The sequence below is a fragment of the Pleurodeles waltl genome, chromosome 1_1 (assembly GCF_031143425.1).
Source record: "Pleurodeles waltl isolate 20211129_DDA chromosome 1_1, aPleWal1.hap1.20221129, whole genome shotgun sequence".
Lineage (NCBI taxonomy): Eukaryota > Metazoa > Chordata > Amphibia > Caudata > Salamandridae > Pleurodeles > Pleurodeles waltl.
In genome coordinates this window covers 904265064-904292637 of record NC_090436.1, presented here as the reverse complement: position 1 = coordinate 904292637, position 27574 = coordinate 904265064, and positions in this window count along the sequence as shown.

Here is a 27574-nt window from a genome sequence, read left to right as displayed (position 1 = left end):
CACGATTAGTAGTCCAGGTATAGCACCATTCATAGTCCGTGGACCACTGGGCCCAAAATGCATGGGCGAGGCCCACACAAGATACCCGAACAAGACGGAGAGAACACTGCAGGGGCATCAGATAGAAATAAAACAGGCACCTCAGGGGGAAGGGAAGGGGAGGGCACCTCAGCTGGATGAGTGCACGACGCCAGATCCACGAGGGGGCTCCATGCCCATTGATGTATCCTGGGGAGTGCAAAGCCACAGTCTCACAAGTCTCTACAGTGGGTGGATTGCCCACTGTACCATCCTGGGGAGTGCAAAGCCACAGTCTCACAAGTCTATACAGTGGGTGGTTTGCCCACTGCTGCATCCTGGGGAGTGCAGAGCCACAGTCTCACAAGTCTCCACTGGTTCTGGGGGGTTCTGGAGGGGGCCTGGTGCCCAGAGTGCTTCATCCTGTGCAGGACAGAGGTAGTGGATGCATGTCTCCACTGGTTCTGGAGGGGGACTGGTGCCCAGAGTGCTTCATCCTGTGCAGGACAGAGGTAGTGGATGAATGTCTCCACTGGTTCTGGAGGGGGACTGGTGCCCAGAGTGCATCACTCACCCCGTGACGGTCCCTGTTGCGTCAGTGCCTCTGCCGCTCATGGGCTAGCAGTGCTTGACTTGGCGGTCCTTGCCCTGTTCAGCGGTGCTTGATTCGGCGGTCCTTGCCCTGTTCAGCGGTGCTTGCCCTGTTCAGCGGTGCTTGACTTGGCGGTCCTTGCCCTGTTCAGCGGTGCTTGACTTGGCAGTCCTTGCCCTGTTCAGCGGTGCTTGCCCTGTTCAGCAGTGCTTGACTTGGCGGTCCTTGCCCTGTTCAGCGGTCCTTGCCCTGTTCTGCGGTTCTTGATTTGGCGGTCCTTGCCCTGTTCAGCGGTGCTTGCCCTGTTCAGCGGTGCTTGACTTGCTTGACTTGGCGGTCCTTGCCCTGATCAGCGGTGCTTGCCCTGTTCAGCGGTGCTTGACTTGGCGATCTTTGCCCTGTTCAGCGGTGCTTGCTCTGTTCAGCGGTGCTTGACTTGGCGGTCCTTGCCCTGTTCAGCGGTGCTTGCCCTGTTCAGTGGTGCTTGACTTGGCAGTCCTTGCCCTGTTCAGCGGTCCTTGCCCTGTTCAGCGGTGCTTGATTCGGCGGTCCTTGCCCTGTTCAGCGGTGCTTGATTCGGCGGTCCTTGCCCTGTTCAGCGGTGCTTGCCCTGTTCAGCGGTGCTTGACTTGGCGGTCCTTCATTGGCCAGCTGCGATGGGGCCGCCGGTCCTTCATTGGGCAGCTGGGCTGTGGCTGGCTGGGCCCTCCTGGGCAGCTGGGCTGTTGCTGGCGGGGCCCTCCTGGGCAGCTGGGCTGTGGCTGGCGGGGCCCTCCTGGGCAGCTGGGCTGTGGCTGGTGGGGCCCTCCTGGGCAGCTGGGCTGTGGCTGGCGGGGCCCTCCTGGGCAGCGACGATGGGGCTGGCGGTGGCCTCTTGGGCAGCGACAATGGGGCTGGCAGTGGCCTCCTGGCCAGTGGGGATGATGGCAGTCGTCTCAGCTGTGCTGCTCCTCCCAGACTTTACGGGTTTCTTCTAACCCTTCCCCACCTTGGGAGGAGTCACAGCTGAGTCCACACTCCCCCCGGGACCCCTGTGAGCGGCTTGGGTGGCTGGAGTCTTCCCCCTCTCCCTCCGGGCACTGGCCAACTTCTGGTGCTTCACAGGGGGGGGACTGCTGTGCTGTTGCTCCGTGCCACACTGGCTGTCCTGGTGGCCGGTGCACTCCACATACCTGTGACAACAGGCACCACTGGTCCTGTTGATTTTGTGGCTGAGGTGCTAGTTCGGGACCTATGAGTTGGACGGGGGTGGTGGGAAATGGGTTAAGGGTGGACAGGAAATGTTGCTTGGACACACTGGGACGGGTAGCTGGAGGGGGTTTGGGAGTGGAGGAAGAGGTGGTGGTTGTAGGAGGTGTAACTTTTGTGGCTTTGGGTGCAGGTGCATGCGCTGGAGGCTGTTGTGAGGTGGATGTATGTTGGGTGGGTGTGTGCCTGCATTTGTGTATCTTGGGAGGGGGCGTCACAGACACACTGGGAGAGGACACAGGGGACGTGTGAATGGTAGTGGGGTGGTGACTGCACGTGAGCGGGGTGTGCTGGTGGGTGTGCTGGTGCGGGACGTAGTGGCTGTAGTGGTAGTGCATGCATGTGTGAGTGTACACGAGACTGGGAGGGAGGAGCAAGACGAGGAGGAGGGGGACACAGTGAAGGCAGTGGATATTGGTGTGTCTGTATGTGTGTGATGCTTGCGTGAGTGCCTTATGGGATGTGTGGTGCTTATGTTTGCCTGAGATTCCCTTGTGTGGTGAGGTGTGTGCAGGCTGGTCTGATGGTGTGCTTGGGATAGGCAGAGGTACAGGGGATTGGGTCTGGGTGGAGGAAGTTGGAGGGGGGAGGCTAGACACAGGGACAATGGCTGCCATCAGTGCTGAGGCCAGAGTTTGAAAGGTTCAATGAAGGGCAGCCCGATCAGAATGAATGCCCTCCAGGAATGCATTGGTTTGTTGCAACTCCCTTTCTACACCCTGGATGGCATTCAAAATGGTAGACTGCCCAACAGTGAGGGACTTAAGGAGGTCAATGGCCTCCTCACTGAGGGCAGCAGAGGTGACAGGGGCAGGGGCTGAGGTGCCTGGGGCGAAGTTGGTGCCCACCCTCCTGGGTGAGCGGGCACAAGGCACACGCTGAGGGGCTGCTGGGAGGGTGGTGCTGGTAGGAGGGGTGGCGGCTGTACCTGCAGTAGTGGGGGGCACAGATGTTGCTGCCACCACAAGGCAGCTCCTTGTCGCTGGTTTCAGCTCCTGTCACCGCCGTTGTGCTCCCCTCGCCCTCCGTCCCACTGGTGTATTCTGAGTCCGTAGTGTGGCCCTCCATGGCCGTATGGGATGCAGCTCCCTCGTGCTCAGGTGCCACTGCTCCTCTGCCTGATGATGCTAAAGCACACAAGAGCAGGGAGACCGCAAAAAAAGGGGGGGGAAACAGAAGAAAGACATGTTGAGTGCATGGCTTACCGCTACCGTTGGCGGACATGACAGACACAGCAGCCCCCTGCACTACGTCGCACTGTTGGGCTCTACAGTGCAATTCCTGGGAAATGGCCTACAAGGCTATGGACGACATCTGCACACATAGATGACACAGGTGCATGAATAGCTGTACTTGTCACTCTACAGAGGTGGGGTGAGGGGCCACAGGGCCATGCCTTACGAAGGGGCCTAGCCTACGGAACTCACCCTGGCCTAGGGAAACCCACAGCCCTCCTCCCCCACCCAGACCCCTCCACTGCGCGCACAGTCAGCTGAATGAGAGTGTACACCCTCTTGTGTCTGCTGTGATGCCCTCAAGCGCCCATCCAACTCAGGGTAGGCCACCGTCAGGATCCGGAACATCAGGGGGGTCATGGTTCGACGGGCACCCCTCCCACGTTGGGAGGCCATCCCCAGCTGAGCCTCCGCCGTCTTCTTGCTCCCGCGGCGAATGTCCTCCCATCTTTTACGGCAGTGGGTGCTCCGTCTGTGGTGGACCCCCAGGGTCCAGACGTCCTTGGCGATGGCACGCCAAAAATCCTTCTTCTGGTGGGCGCTGACCTACATGAAATGTACAGGGAAGAAGAGAAGTCATTAACCACTGCGCCGTCTGTGGCCCCCATCCCTACCCTTGCCATGTGGCACATGCACCCACCGTCTTTCATGCACAAAGAACTCTGCCCCCTTCCTTCTTACAACCAGCCCTCTCCACACAGGCACAGCCCATACAGCATGCTCCCTGTGTACTTACCTGTTGGTCTGGAGGACCGTAGAGTAGCGTGTACTGGGGGAGGACCCCATCGACGAGCTTCTCCAACTCCTCCAATGTGAAGGCAGGGGCCCTTTCCCGAGACGCACGAGCCATTGTCTCTTCCAGACCGAGGTCACAGCAGCACTTGCAGTGTAGGTCCTCTCCTGTCGAAGATCAGGTATTGAGTGATTTAACAGCTAGAAAATGGCGGTCACGTCCGCGGCGGTCACGTCCGTGGCGGTGCGTACCATCACCGCCGGCGTACATCGTCATTGGCTCCTGGGACCTATAGGGTCCAATGTTAACCAATGCAGCATTGCTCCGCGGTCTTCGACCGCCTACCGCGACGGTGTACAACGCCAGCGCAGTTACCTCACATCCCATTGTCCCACTTTAGAGGTCAGACAGCCGCCATTTCAGGGGCCCACATGGCCTAATTACCAACTGCATCACACATACCTAGGCCTAGTCTCAACACACATACAGGCCAGATTTTGTGTATGAATGGTGTTCTGTGAAGACTGTGGGTACATACCTCTGAGTTGTTTGACTCTGTGCTAGCTGTTGTCCTTCATAGGCACCGTCCGCTGGAACATGTGAGGAGATGGTGGAATCCTCCGGTGTACCGACCGCTGGTGGACCTGTCGACAATGGAGGAAAGAAATTTGATGATCACCTACAGGTTTGACCGTGCCACAATCCAGGAACTGTGCACCCAGTTGGAGCCTGACCTGATGTCAGCAATCCGTCATCCCACAGGAATCCCCCCTCAAGTGCAGGTGCTGTCAGTGCTCCATTTCCTTGCAAGTGGGTCATTTCAAACAACAGTGGCCATGGCATCAGGGATGTCCCAGCCTATGTTTTCCAACGTATTGTCCAGAGTGTTGTCTGCCCTGCTGAAACACATGCGGAGCTACATAGTTTTCCCTCAGGTGGAGGGTTGGTTTCCCTCAGGTGAAAGGTGACTTCTATGCCCTTGGACATATCCCCAACATCATAGGTGGCATTGATGGGACCCATGTGGCATTGGTACCCTCCCACAGGAGTGAACAGGTGTACAGGAACCGGAAGAGTTATCATTCCATGAATGTACAGATGGTATGTTTGGCCGACCAGTACATCTTCCATGTGAATGCCATGTTCCCTGGCTCAGTGCATGACGCCTACATCATGCGGAATAGCAGCATCCCTTATGTGATGGGTCAACCCCAGAGGCACCGTGTGTGGCTATTAGGTGACTCTGGTTACCCCAACCTGTCATGGCTACTGACCCCAGTGAGGAATCCCAGGACAAGGGCAGAGGAACACTACAATGAGGCCCCTGGGCGAACTAGGAGGGTGATCGAGTGGACCTTCGGCCTCCTGAAGGCCAGGTTCTGGTGCCTCCATATGACAGGTAGATCCCTATTCTACTCACCAAAGAAGGTGTGCCAGATCATCGTGGCCTGCTGTATGCTTCATAACTTGGCTTTGCGATGACAGGTGCCTTTTCTGCAGGAGGATGGTCCAGATGGCGGTGTTGTGGCAGCTGTGGAGCCTGTGGACAGTGATGAGGAGGAAGCAGAGGAAGAAGACATGGATAACAGGGACTCAGTCATCCAGCAATATTTACAGTGAAACACAGGTGAGATTACATTCCTGCCTACTACATGTACTTTTACACTTCTACCTCTTTCCTGTCTGTCGACTTCACCCAGTGTATGGTCACTGAGTTGTCACTTTCCCTTACGGTTTCAGAGGTGTGGGTCCCAACGTGTGTCATCTGCTTAGATTCCTCATGGACTACAGCTGTGTGACATAGGTATGTTTAAAGACAAAAAGGTACACTGTTCCAAGGAAAAAGAATAAGAGCGAGCCTAATTCTACAGGAGCGAGACCCCTCATGCATCACACTGGATGACTGGCTTCATCATTGGGAAGGCTCCTTGTCAGGCTGGTGCTGCAATGTCTAACGGGCTCCCCAAGGGGGGGCTCTTAACCGTATTGCTCAGATAGTAGTAGATGAGAATCAAATTGTGTCGATAAGGTACCCAATTGCAAGTACCCAAGCAAAAGATGGAGAGAATAGATTGCTAAAATTGGTTATCCATCAAAACATATTAATCATGAATTTAATTAGTGTTAGTATGATGGAGACCAAGGTTAAAAACAAAATGGGAGTAAAGGGTGATTGATAATGTTCACCTACTCTCAATAAAAGCATAAGAGGATAAAACCAATTATGATACCTCTAGACATCAGGTCTACATGTTTCGCATCTGGTGGTCCAGCTGGATCCAATGACGCTTCATCAGGACCAAAGGAAAAAACTTCTCCAAAATCTAAGCTAAAGTGAACCCTAATATGGGAAGGAAAAAACAGGCACTTACTTTAATCTACTTGCTAAGTCAAAAAGGTCGCCCTAAGTAGATAAAAATAAAATAACAATGATCAATGTACATGTGTAGAAATGCAATCCCAAATATAGTGCACACGTGAAAATATAGTGATTAAGGTGCAACACTCATGTGGAAATGTAAACAACGTAGGCTTACCATCCCCGATATCAGGATAGAGCTCAAAGGGATCGCATGTCAGGAAATGGAACTGACATTCTAGGAAGTGGTAGTCATAAAGAAATATAAGGTTAGTAGCAATGTGTTATTATGATACTAGATAGCAGCCTCTCCTGCTGGCTCACAGTCCATCATTAATTACAACTCTTGAAGCTAAAAACCATAGTAGTTACAATTCTTATCATGACATGGTAAGGCAATAAACAGAAAAAAAACAGAAAAAATAACATTGTTTAGCATTGAAGATACTATCTCAACAATGACAACTAAGTCCATTCAAGTAGTTAGAAGTACCCCTCATAGTGAACATGGATAAAATGCCCAATGTAAAGGTAAGAATTCAGAAATCATAACTGTAAAAAACGAAGTGTAGATAAGGTCAAGGATATGTACACACGGGAAATACCATCGGTTGATTAAACGTGTGCCCACACAAAAATTACCAGGCTAAAGGAGGGGATGAAAAAAGCTGATGGAGTCAGAATCATGTCAGGACCTATCATATGAGGAATTTAAGGAAGACTTACTTCAGTGTCCTGATCGTAGGTTCCTGAACCTACCCTTCCGACGCGCGTCCCCAGTAAACAGAGGCACAGCGTTAGAACAGGTTTTAAATACAATTAGCAAGACCCGGAAGAAGCTGCCGGCTCGCGCATGTTCGGAAGATGGTAAAAAGTGAAAACAGACTCGATCTTCATTTTAAGGTCGCTGTCTGATAAAGTATACGGGAGCATGCTACAGCGGGAGGTAGAATCAAGGTATTAAAGTCTGCAGCCTCCCCCAAAACATTTTTGAAAAATAATGGTCAAAAACAGGGATTAATTAAACAATTGTTTAACCAGAATAACATTTTTTTTTTTTTAAACTGAGTTATTTCAATTGGTGTAAGGGAGATGTAGAGTGGATGTTTAGTTAGATATGCATGACACTACAGTCAGAATCAAAGGTTGGCAACAGTCTAGAAAATATATTCTTAAATCGGCCATAGGAAATAGCGGCTAAGATGAGAGTGTGGTCCATGGAATATCGTTGTTCAGTCCCCGTAAAGAATCACTAATTTATAAATCCAACGTTGTTCAATTCTGAAAAGCGAGTTAGAGCCATTAAGAAGGGCTCTAGGGGCTTCCAGGACCACCCACCAAAGATCCTCTGGAGTATGGGAAGCGTCCAAGAAAAGAGCACAAAGTTTGGTAGTCACTCGATGGCATCTAATATTGCTCCTGTGTTCGTTTATGCGTATCTTAACGGGTCGTGTTGTCATCCCAACATAACGTAAACCACAAGGACATGTAATCATATAGATGCAGTTCTTAGAATTGCAATTTGTGTGTCTCCTTAAATACCACCTCCCAATAGGGTCAAGATGTAGTGACGTGGTTTGACTTGTTAAGGAACAAACATTACAATTCCCACAAGGGTAATGGCCTTCAACAGGGGGGAGATCCCACAGTGTTTGTTGTTTTGGAGTGTCACGAAAAAGTGCGTGGCCGTGTGTGGACCACTATATCTTTTATGTTAGAAGTACGCTTAAAGGCATATAGTGGTTTTGGCATTTCAATGCCCCCACTCTCCAGAATCGACCAGCGTTTATTAACCAATTTTTTTATGTTGTTGGACAATGGGGTGAATGTGGTGACTCAAGTTATGCGTGTCTGGGGGGCTCTCTCCTTAGTCACCAATAAGCCTTCCCTATGATTGTTTTTTGCTCTCTTGCGAGCCAAATTTACAGTCTTGATTGGATAGTGTTGTTCTTAAAGTTTGGTTTGGAGGGTATCTGCTTGTCTATCAAATTCCTGCGCGGAGCTACAGGTCCGTCTCAGCCGTAGGAACTGACCCACAGGTAAATTATCTCTTAGAGCCTTGGGGTGATAACTCTCATATAATAGAAGGCTATTCCGATCTGTTGGTTTATGATATGTGCTGGTTGTCAGTACACCATTGTCAATGGTGATCATCAAGTCCAGGAAGGGCAATTGGGTGGATGATATTGAAGTCGTAAATTTCAAATAAGGATCTAGGGAGTTTATCCAGGTAGTAAATTCCTCTGCTAGTCATAAAAGTCCCTGCCATATGACCAGAATGTCGTCTATGTAACGCTTCCATAGATTAATATCATTTTCAAAAGGGTTAGTCGATGCTAAAATGTGTTTTCTTTCGAAATCGTACATATATAGGCAGGCTAGGCTAGGAGGAAAAGTACTGCCCATCGATGTCCCTCTGATCTGGTGAAAAAATTGTTCTTCAAACTCAAAATAGTTCTCTGTCAGGGCCAAAGTGGCACATTGCATAATAAAGGCTATAGGTGTGGACAGAGGGGAGGAATCATTCCGTAGTGCCGATTCCACTACCTGTAAGGTAGCTTCTTGAGGGATGTTCGTATAAAGTGCTTCCACATCTAAGGTAATGATACCATTTATCTCACCGGTTTGGTTAATAGATTTGATCAGGTTAAGGACATCCTTGGTGTCCTGTAGGTAGGTGGAAGAGTTTCTCACTAGGGGCTGCAAAAAATGGTCACAAAAAATTGACAATGGTTCCAGGACAGAACCAATACCTGATACAATCGGTCGTCGTGGAGGGGGTTTGACGCCCTTGTGAACCTTGGGTAGACAGTTAAAATAAGGGGTTCTAGGATGAACCGTGTCAAGAAACTCAGCCTCCTTAGAGGAGATCCATGAATTACTTTTGGCTTCCTCCAAGAGGCTTCTGATCTGGATCTGTAGTCTCCGGGTTGGATCACTAGTAATCTTAGTGTAATAGGTAGTGTAACTCAGAAGACGCAGGCACTCACGTCTGTACTCCACTGTATTCATAATCACGATTGCTCCGCCTTTGTCGGCTTGTTTAATCACAATGTTGGGATCAATTGCTAGCTGTTGTAGGGCCTGTTTCTCTCGCTTAGGAATGTTAATCTAAGGGTGTTTTGGGCATAAATGAGAAACATCGGCTAGTACTGCTTTTTCAAATGTCAGTACTTCGCTAGGCATCATCATTGTTGGAGGTACGAAGGTTGAGGGTTTCTTTAAGCCAGAGTCACACACTGGTTCGGCTGGTTTATCTTTAAAGAACACATGGAGATGAATCTTTCGAAAAAACTGGGCTAGTTCAATATGTAAGCGGAAGAAATCCTCATTGGGAGTAGGGACAAAGCCATGGCGGCTTTTGAAAGCTGTCAAAGTTATTGTAGTCTTAAGGGTGTTCTCAATAGCACTAATTTGCATAGTGATGGAATCAGCAATGCGTTTGGAAGTGTTGATGATCAGCACCAGCCAATCCCTGGTACACTTCCATGCGATTTGTGCCCAATCTTTTCTAAAAGCTAAGTCTTGTAAGAAGATTCTCGGTATATTGGACACTAACAAGCAATTAGGTGCTATATTCGCACGTAAATATTCCGTCATGACGGTCCCATGCATGACTGTCTTTATTAATTCTCGTTTCAAGGTAGATAGTTTGTTCCAATCTTCCTTAAGACTGACAGATGGAATGGATCCATCGTTGCCAAGGATAGAGGGTGTCTTTGATAGCTTTCAAAAGCCGCATTCCAGAAATCAACGCTGAATTAAACGAGACAAAAGAGTTTTTAACTCAGCAAAATATCACTAAACTTCAAAGGGATATAGTTAAGTTCAGTAGGGAGAAGGTTTACCCTTATATTAAGGAAGATTATGATATTGACACCCAGTCACGCTCCTCTGATGAATCAACTTCCTCATATAAAAAACCACGCCAATTTATCAGTGGTTCATCATCAGATGGTTGGAGCACTGATGAGAATACACCACAACCTTTCTATAATCACCCTCCCTATCCCGTCAATCAACCGATCTCTTGGCAACCACCATACCCATTCTTCCAACCCCGTCCCCTGATGTCATATGTGCCTTTTTTAGGCCGCGGCCGGGCAGAGGCAGAGGCAGAAGAAGAGGAAGAGGCAGGCATGTTCAATGGTCAAAGGAAGAACCACAAATGGTGACCATGAGTCACACAAAGATCCCCACACCAAGAACCCAGTGGTCAATCTGTCTCAGAGAGAACTTTCAGTGGACGAGACTAATGTCCTCAATAGGGGTCTTGGCTTTGTCCCTACTCCCAATGAGGATTTCTTCCGCTTACATAGTGAACTAGCCCAGTTTTTTCGAAAGATTTGTCTCCATGTGTTCTTTAAAGATAAACCAGCCGAACCAGTGTGTGACTCTGGCTTAAAGAAACCCTCAACCTTCGTACATCCAACAATGATGATGCCTAGCAAAGTACTGACATTTGAAAAAGCAGTACTAGCCGATGTTTCTCGTTTATGCCCAAAACACCCTTACATTAACATTCCTAAGTGAGAGAAATAGGCCCTACAACAGCTAGCAATTGATCCCAACATTGTGATTAAACAAGCCGATAAAGGCGGAGCAATCGTGATTATGGATACAGTGGAGTACAGACGTGAGTGCCTACGTCTTTTGAGTGACACTACCTATTACACTAAGATTATTAGTGATCCAACCCGGAGACTACAGATCCAGATCAGAAGCCTCTTGGAGGAAGCCAAAAGTACTTCATGGATCTCCTCTAAGGAGGCCGAGTTTCTTGACACGGTTCATCCTAGAACCCCTTATTTTTACTGTCTACCCAAGATTCACAAGGGCGTCAAACCCCCTCCAGGACGACTGATTGTATCAGGTATTGGTTCTGTCCTGGAACCATTGTCATTTTTTTGTGACCATTTTTTGCAGCCCAAAGTGAGAAACTCTTCCACCTACCTACAGGACACCAAGGATGTCCTTAACCTGATCGAATCTATTAACCAAACCGGTGAGATAAATGGTATCATTACCTTAGATGTGAAAGCACTTTATACGAACATCCCTCAAGAAGCTACCTTACAGGTAGTGGAATTGGCACTACTGTCACGTACTGCGCTGGACTTCTCACCTCTGGATTTCGGATTGGCGAATACACCAAGTCTTCTACAGGTCCTGGATGTTCCCAGATAAGGGCGACCCCTTCTAGTAGCCACGGTGCCGCTTGACAGGCTACGCCAAAGCAGACCGTATCCTCCAGAAGGAGTCCCAGAGGGAAAAAAAAACAAGACTGGGGAAAAAACCTCTAACAGGAACTCCTGAAGGAAAACAAGAAAAAACAGGACTTGACAACAGGAAACAAAAATAGGCAATATCCAGGGTAGAAGGCAGGAAAAAAGGAACAGGCAAAAATATCCAAGGCAAAAGCAGGAACAAAGAACAGGCAAAAATCTCCCAAGGCAAAAGCAGGAACAAAGAACAGGCAAAAATCTCCCAAGGCAAAAAAGCAGGAACAAAGAACAGGAGCGAACAGCACAACCAGAAGGAAGTGTTTGCAACGCAAGGAGGAACAAGACAGACTGACTTATATACTGAGAAAAGGGAAGTGACATCACAGGAAAGGGAAGTAACACCATCTTGGATTGGGAAAAGCCCATAGACCAGTATAGGAAAAAGGAAGTAGTATAAAAGAAAAACAGAGCATGCTGGGACAAAATCAAGATGGACACAACATGGATAGAGACAGGCAAAAGGCCCAACAAAAAACCCACCACCAGCAATAAAAGAAGAAAAAAGGCTACAAGTAAGTGTAGCGCGACCGGGAGCGAAATATATGCTTCCCAGAAAGCATAGTAAAAAAAACGCGGAGAACGGCGCTCCAAATATCGGTAGCGTGTTCCACCCACGAGGACAGAAAGAGACGCCGCGTCAGAGCGCGGCGTTACAGTAGGTCCCCTCCCCGAGGCTCCAGGTTTGTCAGGATGATTGTCAAAAAACAGGCGAACCAAACGGGGAGCATGGACGGAGGAAGCATCTTCCCACTAACAGTCACTGAGGGGGTATCCTTTCCAGTGGACCAAAAACTGTAGTTTGCGTCGAAAAATTCGGGAATCACAGATCTCCTGGACTTCATACTCAGGCTGTCCGTTGATAGAAAGAGGAGGTGGACGTTGGAACTGGCGATGGTAAGGATCAGGAACAAAGGGTTTTAACTGGGACACATGGGAAACAGGATGAACCCTCCAGGTATGAGGTAAGCGGGGACGCACAACTACAGGATTCAGGATGTGCGAAATTCGAAAGGGTCCATAAAAACGTGGTTTGAACTTATTGGTGGAAAACCGGGATGGTAGAAATCTGGAAGAAAGCCATACCTTGTGGCCCACTTGATACAAAGGTGCGGCTTGCCGATAACGATCCGCCTTTCGCTTCATAGCTTGTTTCGAAGCTAGGAGAGTAGTGTGAAGTAGGCCCTGGATTCGACGGATCTGTCGTGAAAAAGAAGTGACTGCAGGCACAGAAGAGGATGTTCGAGAAACAGTAGTGAAAGTCCTCGGATGAAATCCATAAGTACAATAAAAGGGTGTGGTCTTGGTCGCACTATGTATTGTGTTGTTATAGGAGAACTCGGCAAAAGCAAGATATTCCGACCAATTGCTTTGTGTGGCATTACAGTAACATCTCAGATACTGCTGAAGTTCTTGATTCACTCGTTCAGTTTGCCCATTCGTTTGTGGATGGAAACCCGAGGATAAAGAAATCTCAATGTTAAAGAAGGCACAAAAGGCTCTCCAGAAACGTGATACATATTGAGGCTCTCTGTCCGAAATGACCTCTAGAGGAAGACCATGGAGGCGAAAAATATCTCGTAGAAAAATGCGACTCATTTCTGGGGCCGTTGGTAGTTTCTTCAAGGCTGAAAAATGAGCCATCTTGGTGAATGAATCTACGGTTACCATGATTACTTGGTTACCAGAGGAAGTAGGCAGAGAGCATATGAAATCCGTGGATAGAGTACACCAAGGAGCGGAAGGAACCGGTAAAGGTCTTAATAAACCTGCCACCTTAGTTCGGGGTGTCTTAGTCTTGGCACAGACTGGGCATGCTGACACATAGGTTTCAGTGTCTGTCTTTAGCGAAGGCCACCAAAAAGATCGCTGAAGCAGTTCCTGGGTCTTCCTGATACCTCGATGACCGGCTATAGGAGAATCATGGCACATTTGCAGGGCTTCTGTCTGCACTTTCTTGGTAGGTAGGAAGAGAGCATGTTGATGATAGAAGTAGTTGTCCTTCTTCTGCAAAAAAGGAGTCACTTTATCCCATTCTGAAGCAGACAGAAACTGATACTCGGATTGAACGCGTTCTTGAAAAGATTGAGTAGCTCTGATGATCCTGCTAGACTCAATAAGATGTGGAGAGGAGTTCTGGGCTATGTCAGGATATCTGCGGGATAAGGCATCTGCCACTAAATTCTGGGAACCAGGTATGTACGTGATCACGAAATCGTATTGGCTAAAGAAGAAAGCCCATCGAGCCTGACGACTGTTGCGACACTGAAAGCTCCGAAGACACTGGAGATTACGGTGATCAGTCCTAGCTTCAAAAGGCTCTCTGGAACCCATCAGGAAATGCCTCCATTCCTTACAAGCTACTTTGAGAGCGAGTAGTTCTCGTTCCAGTACAGAATAATTTTGTTTAGCCTCTGATAGAATATGCGACAGATAAAAGATAGGATGTTCCAATCCATCATTGTCTTGCTTCTGCAGCAGAACTGCTCCAATAGCTCTGTCTGAGGCATCAGTCACGACAATAAATTTCTTGGTATTGTCAGGATGACGCAACACGGGTGCTTGGGTAAAGGCTGTCTTTAATTCTTGAAACGCATGTTCAGCCTCCTTGGTCCAAACAAAACCCTTCTTCAGGTTCTCTTTCTTAATTGTTTGTGTAATGAAACTTTGTAGGTGTGCAATGTTCTGAATAAACTGACGATAAAAGTTTGATAACCCAAGAAAACATTGCGTTTCTTTAATGGATGTTGGCGAAGGCCAATCTAATATGGCACTGACCTTGTCAGGATCCATGGATATTCCGTGTTGATTAATACAAAACCCGAGATACCTTACTTCAGATTTATGGAACTCACACTTCTCAGGTTTACAAAACAATTGGTTCTTCTTGAGTCTTTCCAGGACTTGTAGGACATGATCTACATGGTGCTCAGGATCACGGGAATATATCAAGATATCATCCAAATAAATGACTACATATTGATTGAGTACATCAGAGAACACTGAATCCATAAATCGTTGAAAAACAGAAGGGGCGTTGGTCAGTCCAAAGGGCATAACACGATACTCATAGTGCCCAAAAGGGGTACGGAAAGCAGTCTTCCATTCATCTCCTTCCATGATCCGAAGGAGATAATAGGCACCCCGTAAGTCTAATTTAGTAAATATCTTGGCTCCTTGAATGGCATCCATTATATCTCTGATTAAAGGCAGTGGATATCGATCCTTAATCATTATTCTGTTGAGTTCACGAAAGTCCACACGAGGAAGCAGATCCTTAGTCTTCTTTGGGACGAAGAAGAGAGGAGCCCCAGCGGGGGCCGTGGAAGGAGTAATCAAACCGTTGTGTAAGTTGTCGTCTAAATATTCCCTTAACACCTTCTTTTCTTGGTCTGTCAGAGAATACATTCGACCGAAGGGAACGACTTCATCAGGAATTAAAGGAATAGCACAGTCATAACTGCGATGAGGTGGCAAAATAGGATTACTAGGTTTCTGAAAAATCCTGATATATTCCTGATAACAATCTGGAACACCCTGGTTAGTATTGATAGAGTTAGTGTTATCATTAATTGACTGACAGGACCTTTTTGGAGTCCAATAAGAAGTAGTAGAATAACAATTCTGTTGACAAAATGAAGACGTTAGGGATATAGTTCGTGTTTCCCAATTGATATAGGGGTTGTGTCGGGCTAACCAGGGAATTCCCAAAATCATGATGTGATTTGGTGAGGCTATGAGATCAAAGGCAACGTGTTCTTGATGCCCCCCAAATGTCAAACAAAGAGTAGGAGTTGAGGCCACCACAGGTCCTGAGGCTAACGGAGAGCCATCCACTGTGTGAACCTGCTCAGGGGTTTCTTTAGGAATGCGGGGAATTCCTTTACTAGTAGCCCAGGTCTCATCCAGATAGAGTCCACTGGCTCCACAATCAAGGAGAGCCAGAAGATGTTCTTCTTGATCTTGTGAACTTTGTAACTTGACCGAGAGGATAAACAGGGTGGACATGCATTCTTTGGAGGAACATATTGATGGTACTTCAGCTCCTCCCGTCTCCTTCCTCCTTACAGGGGACGGGAGCTGGTGTTTCCCGCAGGCCTTGAGGGACATACCGGACAACTACGGATCAGGTGGCCAGCCTTTCCACAGTATAGGCAAAGTCCCCTTCGTCGTCGTTCCTCCCTTTCTGACTCCGTCAATGGCCCACAAACCAGATCTATCTGCATGGGCTCTTCATGGGGAGGTGGAGAGGCTTCAGATGCACTATCTTCCGTTCGCTCTAAGAGATAATTTAGCTGTGGGTCAGTTCCTACGGCTAAGACGGAACTGTAGCTCCGCGCAGGAATTCGATAGACAAGCAGATACCCTCCAAACCAAACTTTACGAACGACACTATCCAATCAATACTGTAAATTTGGCTCGCAAGAGAGCAAAAAAAAATCATAGGGAAGGCTTATTGGCGACTAAGGAGACAGCCCCCCAGACATGCATAACTTGTGTCACCACATTCACCCCATTGTCCAACAACATAAAAAAATTGGTTAATAAACGCTGGTCTATTCTGGAGAGTGGGGGCATTGAAATGTCAAAACCACTATATGCCTTTAAGCGTACTTCTAACATAAAAGATATAGTGGTCCACACACGGCCACGCACTTTTTCGTGACACTCCAAAACAACAAACACTGTGGGATCTCCTCCCTGTTGAAGGCCATTACCCTTGTGGGAATTGTAATGTTTGTTCCTTAACGAGTCGAACCACGTCACTAGATCTTGACCCTATTGGGTGGTGGTATTTAAGGAGACACATGAATTGCAATTCTAAGAACTGCATCTATATGATTACATGTCATTGTGGTTTACGTTATGTTGGGATGACAACACGTCCCGTTAAGATACGCATAAACAAACACAGGAGCAATATTAGATGCCATTGAGTGACTACCAAACTTTGTGCTCATTTCTTGGACGCTTCCCATACTCCAGAGGATCTTTGGTGGGTGGTCCTGGAAGCCCCTAGAGCCCTTCTTAATGGCTCTAACTCGCTTTTCAGAATTGAACAACATTGGATTTTTTAATTAGGGACTTCTTTACGGGGACTGAACAACGATATTCCATGGACCACACTCTCATTTTAGCCGCTATTTCCTATGGCCGATTTAAGAATACCTTTTCTAGACTGTTGCCTGTAGCATATGTATCTAAGTTTTACTTGTTGTTGCCTCTACTTACTATGTGTCTCATTTATTTGTATTACCAATGCTTATTTGTTTTTATCTGGTTCATTCTCCACTTACTTATTGTTATTTAAATTAGTTAGTTCCACACTGTTACGTTAGTAGAACCTTCCTTCTGAGGTTCTGGATTCCTGGCTGTCGGCAGTTGCTGATTGACCTTCATCCAGTTCAGTTGTGTGTATGCCTGCCGTGGATCCTTAATAAACCTTTCTTGAGAAACAACTTAACCTCGTCTGCCAAGGATTTCTTCAGTGTTCCTCAGTGTTCCATACTACATATTTGGTACCAGGAGTGGGGCGAAGAAGAAGATTTCAAGATACATCGCGATTAAGAAAAAAAAAAAAACTACGGAGCAGTTTTATTTCGGAGCCTAAATCTTCTCGAGGGATCCACCGACCGGCACACGGCCAAATACTCACATTGGTAACGTGCGAGCATCGCATTCCTTTTGTACTTTGCTGTTTAATTCCGACGCTTACCTTTCCTTGTGCTGTTGAGACTTGTGGTGTTTCAAGTCACCGCGCGCTGTCTATCTCGAGCTGATAGTCGTCCCGTGCTGTGATGAAGGAACTCAGGACGCGCGCTGTTAGCGACGTGGTCGCCTAGGATACAGACACGCTAGAGACGTTGTCGCCTAGGAAACTAATGCGTGTGCGTACAGCCGCATTTAGAAAAAAAAAAAAAAAGAGGGCGTAGAGAGTCAAGTTTTTACGGACACGTATGTGCATTTCTACACTTCCGAAATAAGTCAATCTGTCAGGTTGCACGCACCGTAATTATTAAAAAAAAAGAAGACAGTTTCTCCTCTACTTTTAATCAACCCTTTAATAGGAACATTGACATTTCATCAACGGGACAAATACATTTAATCTATATTTTCAAATTGTTTGTTATATCTTCATGGCTTCTAATAACCTGGTAGTACAACCTCCACCTTTTTTTATCCAAAACTGGTAAACCGGACATTAAGTGGAGGGAATGGATTAGAATTTTTGAAAATTACTTAGTGGCAATTGATGCCAATGACTTTTCTCCCTCAAGAAAGTTAGCCCTATTGTTTAATCACTTAGGTGTGGCTGGGCAGCGTGTTTTTGACAACCTGCCTATAATTTCTCCACCTGATGGAAGCGGTGGTGATAACGTAATATGGAATGTTTATATTGAAGCAAAAGAGAGAATTGGGAAGCAGTTCTCAGATGAGTACAATGTATTATTGGAAAGATTCAATTTTGTTATGCACAAGCAAGCTGTGGATGAGTCAGTGGAGGAGTTTGTGGCTAATTTGCGTGTGTTAGCTGCGAGATGTGATTTTGGTGCTCAAGTCGACATGCATATTAGGGATCAGTTTGTTTTCCATTGTTATTCAAAAAAAAATCAAGAACGTTTGTTAGCATGTCGTAACCCTACTTTGGAGGAAACACTAGACATAGCTAAAGCTGTCGAGAGATCCATTGTTACCTCTAAAGTAGTGTCTGGACATATAGAAGGACTGGGAGTCAATCAACTAGGATACTCAGAGGTCAATTATATTAAGGAAAGAAACACAAAATTTAACAAGAGTACACCGCTGTGTTTCCGCGGTGGCTCACGCAATCACTTAGGAAACAACCAGTTATGCCCAGCATTGGGCAAGAAATGCTTGAAATGTCAGAAACTGGGCCATTTTCAGGTTGTTTGCAGGCAGCCTAACCATATTTACAAACCTCCCACTAGCAATAGTATGAGAGTGAGAGTTAGTAATGTGTACTCCAAAAGTGAACAGGCGGATGATGGAGTGAATGACTGTACTACTAACTTTTCTAATGTTGTTCTAACAGTGGATGTTACCACAGTTAGGAGTATCAAGGGGCCTGTATGTCAGGCAGTCATCGATTTTGTGGATATTTCGGTCATAGCAGACTCTGGTTCACCCATCACTATTATTGCAAAGACTACTTACCGCAGGTTCTGGCCCTCTTTTAAGGTTTTGATTGATGCTGACATTAGTCCCAAAGCCTTTGGGGACCATGACATTGAACTTTTAGGGTATTTTTCATCTACTTTATCTATTTTGGGCAGGAGCACAGTGACAAAAATTTATGTAGCAGTGGATGGCAGAGATATAATAGGGTGGAAAGATCTTGCGAAGCTAGGCATTATACTACGTCCTGGTTTTGACAATCCGATAGTCTTAGGAGAAATGCCCCTAGAACTGTCAAAAATTAGCTTACCTGCTACCAACATCTCAGACACTTTTACAATGAAATACCCTGAAGTGTTTGCTGATGAAATTGGTGTAGTGAAAGGTTTTGAACACTGCATCAGACTCAAGAATGGAGTAATTCCTGGAGCTCATAAAGTAAGACCCATTGCTATCATTGTAAAAGGGCAACTCAAAGATCTTTTGGATAAACTGGTTGTTAACGGTATTATAACTCCGACAGACTCTTCTGAATGGGTTTCGCCCATTGTTCTTACAAAAAAAAAAATGGGGACTTGAGATTATGTGTGGATCTAAGATCACTTAATAAAAACATAATTGTTGATTGTCATCCTCTTCCTCGTATACAAGAGATGATTGCTAGTTTGGGCACTTCAAAATTTTTCTCCACCATTGACTTGCACTCTGCATATCATCAGATTGCCCTTAGTGTAGATTCTCAAGAACTTACTACTTTCGTGACTCCTTTTGGGGCATACAAGTATCTCAGACTTCCTTTTGGACTAGCCTCTGCAGCGAGCGTTTTCCAGAAATTAATGGATTCTTTATTTGGTGATTTTGACAGTGTATGTGCCTTTCAGGACGACATTTTGATCCACACTAAAGACATGGAAGAACATTACATTTTACTAGACAAAGTTTTTTCTATTCTCAGAGACTATGGTATCACAATTAAAAAGGAGAAATGTAAGTTTTTGGTCCAGAGGGTAGAGTACTTAGGTCATTCTATTTCTGCTGATGGCATTAAGCCTAAACAAGGAAACCTGGATGCCATATGTAATGCGCCCTGCCCATCAAACAAAGATGAGCTTCGTTCATTTTTGGGCCTATGCGAATATTACTCTAGGTTCGTTGATGGTTATGCGATGATAGTACAATCCCTTAGAAATCTGTTGAAGAAGGGTAGCAAGTTTGAATGGGATGAACAAGTGATGGGGGCATTTAACGCCATTAAAAAACTCGTATTGTCTGCTCCGGCCTTGAAACCATTTATACCATCTGCTAAATCTTTTATAGCGGTAGATGCTAGCGTGAAGGGTTTGGGGGCGGTATTTGGCCAATGGGTGGATGGTCGTGAACACACAATTGCATTTGCGTCGAGATCTCTCTCAGATACTGAAGTCAATTACAGCACCATTGAGAGAGAGGCCTTAGCCTGTGTCTGGGCAGTACATAAGTTTAAGACTTATATTTGGGGTATGGCCTGTACACTCTACACGGATCACAAGCCTCTGGTATTTTTGATGGATGGGAATGGATTAGGTAAAGCCTCTTCAAGGTTGGTAAGACTGTTGTCCAAGTTACAAGAATTCAATCTAGATGTGAAATATCTTCCTGGAGGGAAAAATGTTAGGGAGGATTGCCTTTCTAAGTTGCCTTTACCTTTAACTGATACTGAACAGGAGGATACAGAGTGTGTGATTGGTGCGTTGGATGTAGCTTCAACTTCTGAAGGTTTATTTTCTGAGCAAGATTGGATTTCTGCGATGTCAAGAGATTCAGTTCTTTCAGAAGTGATGTTTCACATTACTCAATTCTGCGGGGAACTCAACACTTTTCGTCAGCTAGCCGCTGAGTTATCGAGTGAGAACGGTGTGTGCATGAGAGGTCCTCACTACATTCCTCCCTTTGATTTAAGGCCCTTGCTTATAAAGGCTGCTCATGAAGGACACCTAGGCGTATCAGCCACTTGCAGAAGGTTAAAAGGAAAATACTGGTGGCCATGCCTTGATAAACAAGTGTCGGATTTTGTGGACCAGTGTACCTCTTGTGTGGTTTCTGACAAACATTGGAAGTGCCACGTTAAACCATTGCATAATATTCCGTTTCCCAATAGTGCTTGGGAAAGTATTGCTGTAGATTTCTCCGGCCCTTTTACCATCCTTCCTAGAGACATGAAGTACATGATTGTTGCTATTGATTACTTTTCAAAATGGATATATTACGATTTTGTGAAACATACTGACACGGAATCTGTTATTTCATTTCTGTCATCTCTGTTTTACTTAGAAGGTCCACCGTCCAACATTGTTACTGACAATGGGGTTCAATTCATTTCCAGTAAGATAGAAAACTTCTTATTCAAGTACAATGTTAAACATTCATGTGTAGCTCTGTACAGTCCTTCTTCCAATGGACTGGTGGAGAGAGCTAATCGTATTCTCAAAGAAGGGGTTCAAACGGCTGTTGCTACCAACTGCAATGTGAAAGAATTTTTAAATGAAAAATTGTGGGCTTATCTCAATACGCCGCATTCCACTACAGGTTTTTCGCCCTTTGTGTTGCTCAGAGGGAGGGAATCTAGCTCTAAGTTAACACCTTCATGGATGGCCCCCTCTCATAAGGACGTGAAGGTGGATATTAAAGAGTTGAAACAGAAAGTCTCTGAGAAACAATTCCTTCAAAAACGCGATTATGATTCTCGCAAAAAAGTGAGTGAGGTGATTGTTAATGTGAATGACTGGGTTCTGATTAAGAAGCCTTGTAAAGTACCCAAGGGAGTTTCGGCATATTCCTTACCTGTAAAGGTTTTAAGAGTTTCTAAATCTGCTGTATTACTCGAAGGTAAGGGGTGGTGGAATAAAAACTCTATTATTCCAATTTCTACTTCACAAGCTGACATTTTCAAACAGGTCTATGCCGGACGTGAGGAGGTCAGTTCTAGTGCCACATTTATCGACGGATCTACCAATGGTGAAGACAAAATGTCCAACCTCACGCAAAGTAATTCCAGGGGTCAAGCAAGCATTCCATATCATCCGGAAAGAGTGGATGTTCCTGATCTTTCCTCGTCGTTTGACCCAGCTTTATCGTGTACACGCAGTCATAGGATTGCTAAACTTCCTTCGAAATACAATGATTATTGTTTATATTAGTGTATGTATTTTGAGCATATGTATCTAAGTTTTTGTTTTCTTTTGTTTTGGGGAGGAGGAAGATGATGTAGCTTATGTATCTAAGTTTTACTTGTTGTTGCCTCTACTTACTATGTGTCTCATTTATTTGTATTACCAATGCTTATTTGTTTTTATCTGGTTCATTCTCCACTTACTTATTGTTATTTAAATTAGTTAGTTCCACACTGTTACGTTAGTAGAACCTTCCTTCTGAGGTTCTGGATTCCTGGCTGTCGGCAGTTGCTGATTGACCTTCATCCAGTTCAGTCGTGTGTATGCCTGCCGTGGATCCTTAATAAACCTTTCTTGAGAAACAACTTAACCTCGTCTGCCAAGGATTTCTTCAGTGTTCCTCAGTGTTCCATACTACATTGCCAACCTTTGATTCTGACTGTAGTGTCATCCATATCTAACTAAACATCCACTCTACATAACCCTTACACCACATGAAATAACTCTGTTTAAAAAAAAAAAAAAATTATACTGGTTAAACATTTGTTTAATTAATCCCTGTTTTAGACCATTATTTAAAAAAAAAAATAATTTGTGGCTGCAGACTTTAATACCTTGATTCTACCTCCCCGCTGTAGCATGCCCCCGTATACTTTATCAGACAGCGACCTTAAAATGAAGATCGAGTCTGTTTTCACTTTTTACCATCTTCCGAACACGTGCGAGCCGGCAGCTTCTTCCGGGTCTCGCTAATTGTATTTAAAACCTGTTCGAACGCTGTGCCTCTGTTTACTGGGGACGCGCGTCGGAAGGGTAGGTTCAGGAACCTACGATCAGAACACTGAAGTAAGTCTTCCTTAAAATCCTCATATGGATAGGTCCTGACGCCATTCTGACTCCTTCAGCTTTTTTTATCCCCTTCTTTATCCTGGTAATTTTTGTGTGGGCACACGTTTAATCAACCAATGGTATTTCACGTGTGTACATATCCTTGACCTTATCAACACTTCATTTTTTACAGTTATGAATTCTGAATTCTTACCTTTACATTGGGCATTTTATCCATGTTCACTATGAGGGGTACTTCTAACTACTTGAATGGACTTAGTTGTCATTGTTGAGATAGTATCTTCAATCCTAAACAATGTTATTTTTTCTGTTTATTGCCTTACCATGTCATAATAATAATTGTAACTACTATGGTTTTTAGCTTCAAGAGTTGTAATTAATGATGGACTGTGAGTCAGCAGGAGAGGCTGCTATCTAGTATCATCATAACACATTGCTACTAACCTTATATTATTTTATGACTACCACTTCCTAGAATGTCAGTTCCATTTCCTGACATGCGATCCCTTTGAGCTCTATCCTGATATCGGGGATGGTAAGCCTACGTTGTTTACATTTCCACATGAGTGTTGCACCTTAAGCACTATATTTTCACGTGTGCACTATATTTGGGATTGCATTTCTACACATGTACATTGATCATTGTTATTTTATTTTTATCGACTTAGGGCGACCTTTTTGACTTAGCAAGTAGATCAAAGTAAGTGACTGTTTTTTCCTTCCCATATTAGGGTTCACTTTAGCTTAGATTTTGGAGAAGTTTTTTCCTTCAGTCCTGATGAAGCGTCATTGGATCCAGATGGACCACCAGACGCGAAACATGTAGACCTGATGACTGGAGGTACCATAATTGGTTTTATCCTCTTGTGCTTTTATTGAGAGTAGGTGAACATTATCAATCACCCTTTACTCCCATTTTGTTTTTAACCTTGGTCTCCATCATACTAACACTGATTAAATTCATGATTAATATGTTTTGATGGATAACCAATTTTGGCATTCTATTCTCTCCATCTTTTGCTTGGGTACTTGCAATTGGGTATCTTATCGACACGATTTGATTCTCATCTGCTACTATCTGAGCAATAAGGTTAAGAGCCCCCCCCCCCCTTGGGGAGCCTGTTAGGCATTGCAGCACCAGCCTGACGAGGAACCTTCCCAATGATGAAGCCAGTCATCCAGTGTGATGCATAAGGGGTCTCGCTCCTGTAGAATTAGGCTCGCTCTTATTCTTTTTCCTTGGAACAGTGTACCTTTTTGTCTTTAAACACTTGTATGGGAGGCTGTACACTGGACCAGTAACCTCCCGGCCCCCCCATTCGTATATCCTTGTGACATAGGTATGTTGACATTCCTATTTCCTGTAAATTTTGTCACTGTAATTGCAAATACACTATTTCGAAATCACTGACAGACTCCAGATCTTTTGGTGCTTTAGGTGTGTTTATTTAAATACAAAATATTGGAGGGGGAAGTTAAATGGTGAGGGGTGATGGCGGAGGAGTGTCCATGGCAGAGTCCAGTCTATTAGTCTGACAGGTGCATTGCCCATATGGGCATAGGAAGTGGAGCTGGGGCAGTTTCAATATGGACAGGGTGACAAAGTGGGACAGTCAGATGACAATCAGGGTGGTCTCATTTCTTGGCGGGGGTCTTGGCATCGTGCTCTGTCCTGTTCCTGGATCTCAGGGACCGTTTGCGGGGTGGTTCTCCCTCTGCAGGGGGTGGGGTGCTGGTGTGGTGGTCCTGTGGCGGTGCCTCCTGTCCACTAGCGTTGGCGGAGGTGGTGGGCAGTTCATCGTCCATGCTAGTGTCAGGGGCCCCTTGTAGTGCCACAGTGTCCCTCCTGGTGTTAAGTATTTCCTTCAGCACCCCTACGATGGTGCCCAGGGCGGAGCTGATGGTTCTGAGTTCCTCCCTGAACCCCAAATACTGTTCCTCCTGCATGCGCTGGGTCTCCTGAAACCTGGCCAGGACCGTTGCCATCGTCTCCTGGGAGTGGTGGTATGCTCCCATGATGGAGGAGAGGGCCTCGTGGAGAGTGGGTTCCCTTGGCCTGTCCGCCCCCTGTCGCACAGCAGCCCTCCCAGTTCCCCTGTGTTCCTGGGCCTCCGTTCCCTGGACCGTGTGCCCACTGCCACTGCCCCCAGGTCCCTGTTGTTGTTGGGATGGTGGGTTATCCTGGGTTCCCTGTAGTGGTGGACACACAGCTGATTGACGTGTCCTGGGGACGGAGGTATGGCCCGCTGGGTGGGTGCTGTGCTGGTGTTACCAGAGGGGGGAAGGTCTGTGTTGGGCTGTGCCTGTGTGAGGGGAACTGACTGTCCCGAGGCCCACGATGGTCCGGGCTGGTCATCTAGATCCAGGTGGACAGAGGTGCTGTCATCACTGTGGGCCTCTTCTGTGGGTGGAGTGGAGATGTCTGGACCCTCCTGTCTGGTGACGTTGGGTAGTGGTTCTGCAGGGTGTAAAAGCATGATTATTGCATCTATGTGTCCCATGGTGTGCAATGGGTGGGTGACCCTGTACCCCAGTGCTGCCATTCCTGTGTGGGGGCTTGTATGATGATGGTTTAGGGGGGTGTATGGGTATGTGCAGTGGGAATGCTTTAGTGATGGGTGTCCATGCTTTGTTGTTGCATGCAGGGCTTGGTGTTGGGATGGGTGGTTTGTGACATTGGTACATTAGTGAGGAGTTGGAGTGATAGGAGTGGGGGTGAGGGTGGGGGTATGTGATAGCATGCATGTAGGGTGGGGGATATGGTAGTTAAAGGTTTGACTTACCGGAGTCCATTCCTCCACCGACTCCTGCGAGGCCCTCAGAATGCAGAATCGCCAAGACCTGCTCCTCCCATGTTGTTAGTTGTGGGTGAGGAGGTGGGGGTCCGCCGCCAGTCCGCTGAACCGCCTGGTGGTGTCTTGAGACCACAGAACGTACCTTCCCCCGTAGGTCATTCCACCTCTTCCTGATGTCCTCCCAATTTCTTGGGTGTTGTCCCACTGCGTTGACCCTGTCGACTATTCTTCACCATAGCTCCATCTTCCTTGCAACTGAGGTGTGCTGCACCTGTGCTCCAAATAGCTGTGGCTCTACCCGGACGATTTCCTCCACCATGACCCTGAGCTCCTCCTCCGAAAACCTGGGGTGTCTTTGCCGTGCCATGGGGTGGTGTAGGTGATGTGTGGGGTAGTGTGTGTGTTGATAAGTGTGGTGATGTGTAGTGGTGTGTGGTGTTTTGTGCGTGGAAGTTGTGTGGGTGATGGTGTTGTGTGCCTGTGGCTGCTAGTTTGTGGATGGTGGTGTCTCTCTCTGGCCTTCATTCTGTAATATTGGTCGTAGGGGTTTGTGGGTGATGTGGGTGTGTGTTTTATATTGCAATGGGTGTGTGGGAGTGGTGTGTGTATGTGTCTCAGGTGTGTGTATTTCGAATTGTACAATGTGGTGGTGTTTTGTAGAAGTGTGTGTATTTTGAGCGCGGCGGTGTGTACCGCAAATGGAATACCGTGGTTGAAAGACCGCCGCGTGGATTCGTGTGTCGTGATAGTGTGGGCGTATTTCTGTTGGCGTGATGGTGGAGGTTTTGTTTTCGCCAGTTTATCTCTGACCTTTGGTGTGGCAGACTTGTGTGGGTGTCTGAATTTTGTTGGATTCCGAGATCCTCTAAGAGTGTCCCTCTAATTTCTCAGTAAGAGACATGAAAATGGCTGAGTAAGAGTGGCAGGATAAAGGCACGCAAATGGCTGATTTCTCCTTGTGATACGTCGTTAAATTGAATTCGTCAGACAAGTCTCTAATTTCCAATTGGTCCGTATTTGGTGCGCCATTATCTCTATCCAATAGTCAGCCGATCACCTTACTAGAATATTCATTTAAAACAGTTCTCATGCAGTTTATTGGCTCCTGTGATGTACGTCTTCAACGGGTAGAATGTCAGGTAGAAAAAGTAACACTCCTTGCTTTAGTCAGTAGCTCCATTGTCTTTACCAGTTTGAGCGACCTTGTACCTGTTGCGAATTACACTGTTGCATTCAGCAAGAATGTCTCCTTGAGCAAGTCGAGTCTCATGAGAAGGAATTTACTACGGTTACACACATCTTTAGCTTCTGGAAAAGTACAGCTTTATGTCCTTCAGGAAGACAGCACATTGCACGTTAGAAAAACACATTTAATGTGAGACCAGGCAACTAGGCCCAGACCCTTGCTAACTAAGGCCTAATGATTAATTCAACAAACCTTAACATATAATTCTTAATGCTAAAACAGAATAATACATTAGTACATTAATAATCCATTATTAATCAATTCCATTTATCATCGTATACATTGGTGGCCAGTCCCCGTGGGCACATTTCAAATGCGTCTGTTAATATTAGTCTGTCACATTTTCTATGCAGCTTCATTACACATTATTTTGCAAGCAGTTCATGTTAATTTTTTATAATAAAAGCTACACTCCAACAATCCCTCCTCTGATGACTCATGTCATCACACATATCCTTTCTTTACAATTCGTTCATTTTCTTATCTCCTTCATTTCTATTTCTTCCCTTGATTTTGTCTTTTCATAATTTGCTCTGAACATTTTCTCCCTCTACTTTTCTTCCCTCTTCGCATTATGTTTTGCCAATTTTGCTTTAATCCTTTTGCTAATTTTGCACGATAACCATAGCCCAAATAAACAAGCCAGAATAATCACTATTCCCTGTATTAATTTTTCCCAATATCCCCTTCCAAATACTACTAAACCAGCTTCCCACGTGAGCAAGTCCCTTTCCAACTTTTTCCCAAACTCCTGGTTCCTTCAGTTCCTTCAAATCTGCACTATCTCTTGTTAGGTTAGTAAGCATACTTCTAATCTCATTACTATTGTCAGGTATGTAGGCACAGCAGTGACGCTCATTATGCATCTTACAGACTCCGCCACTTTTCGCTAAAAGAATGTCTAAACCAAGCCTGTTTTGAAGAGTAATAG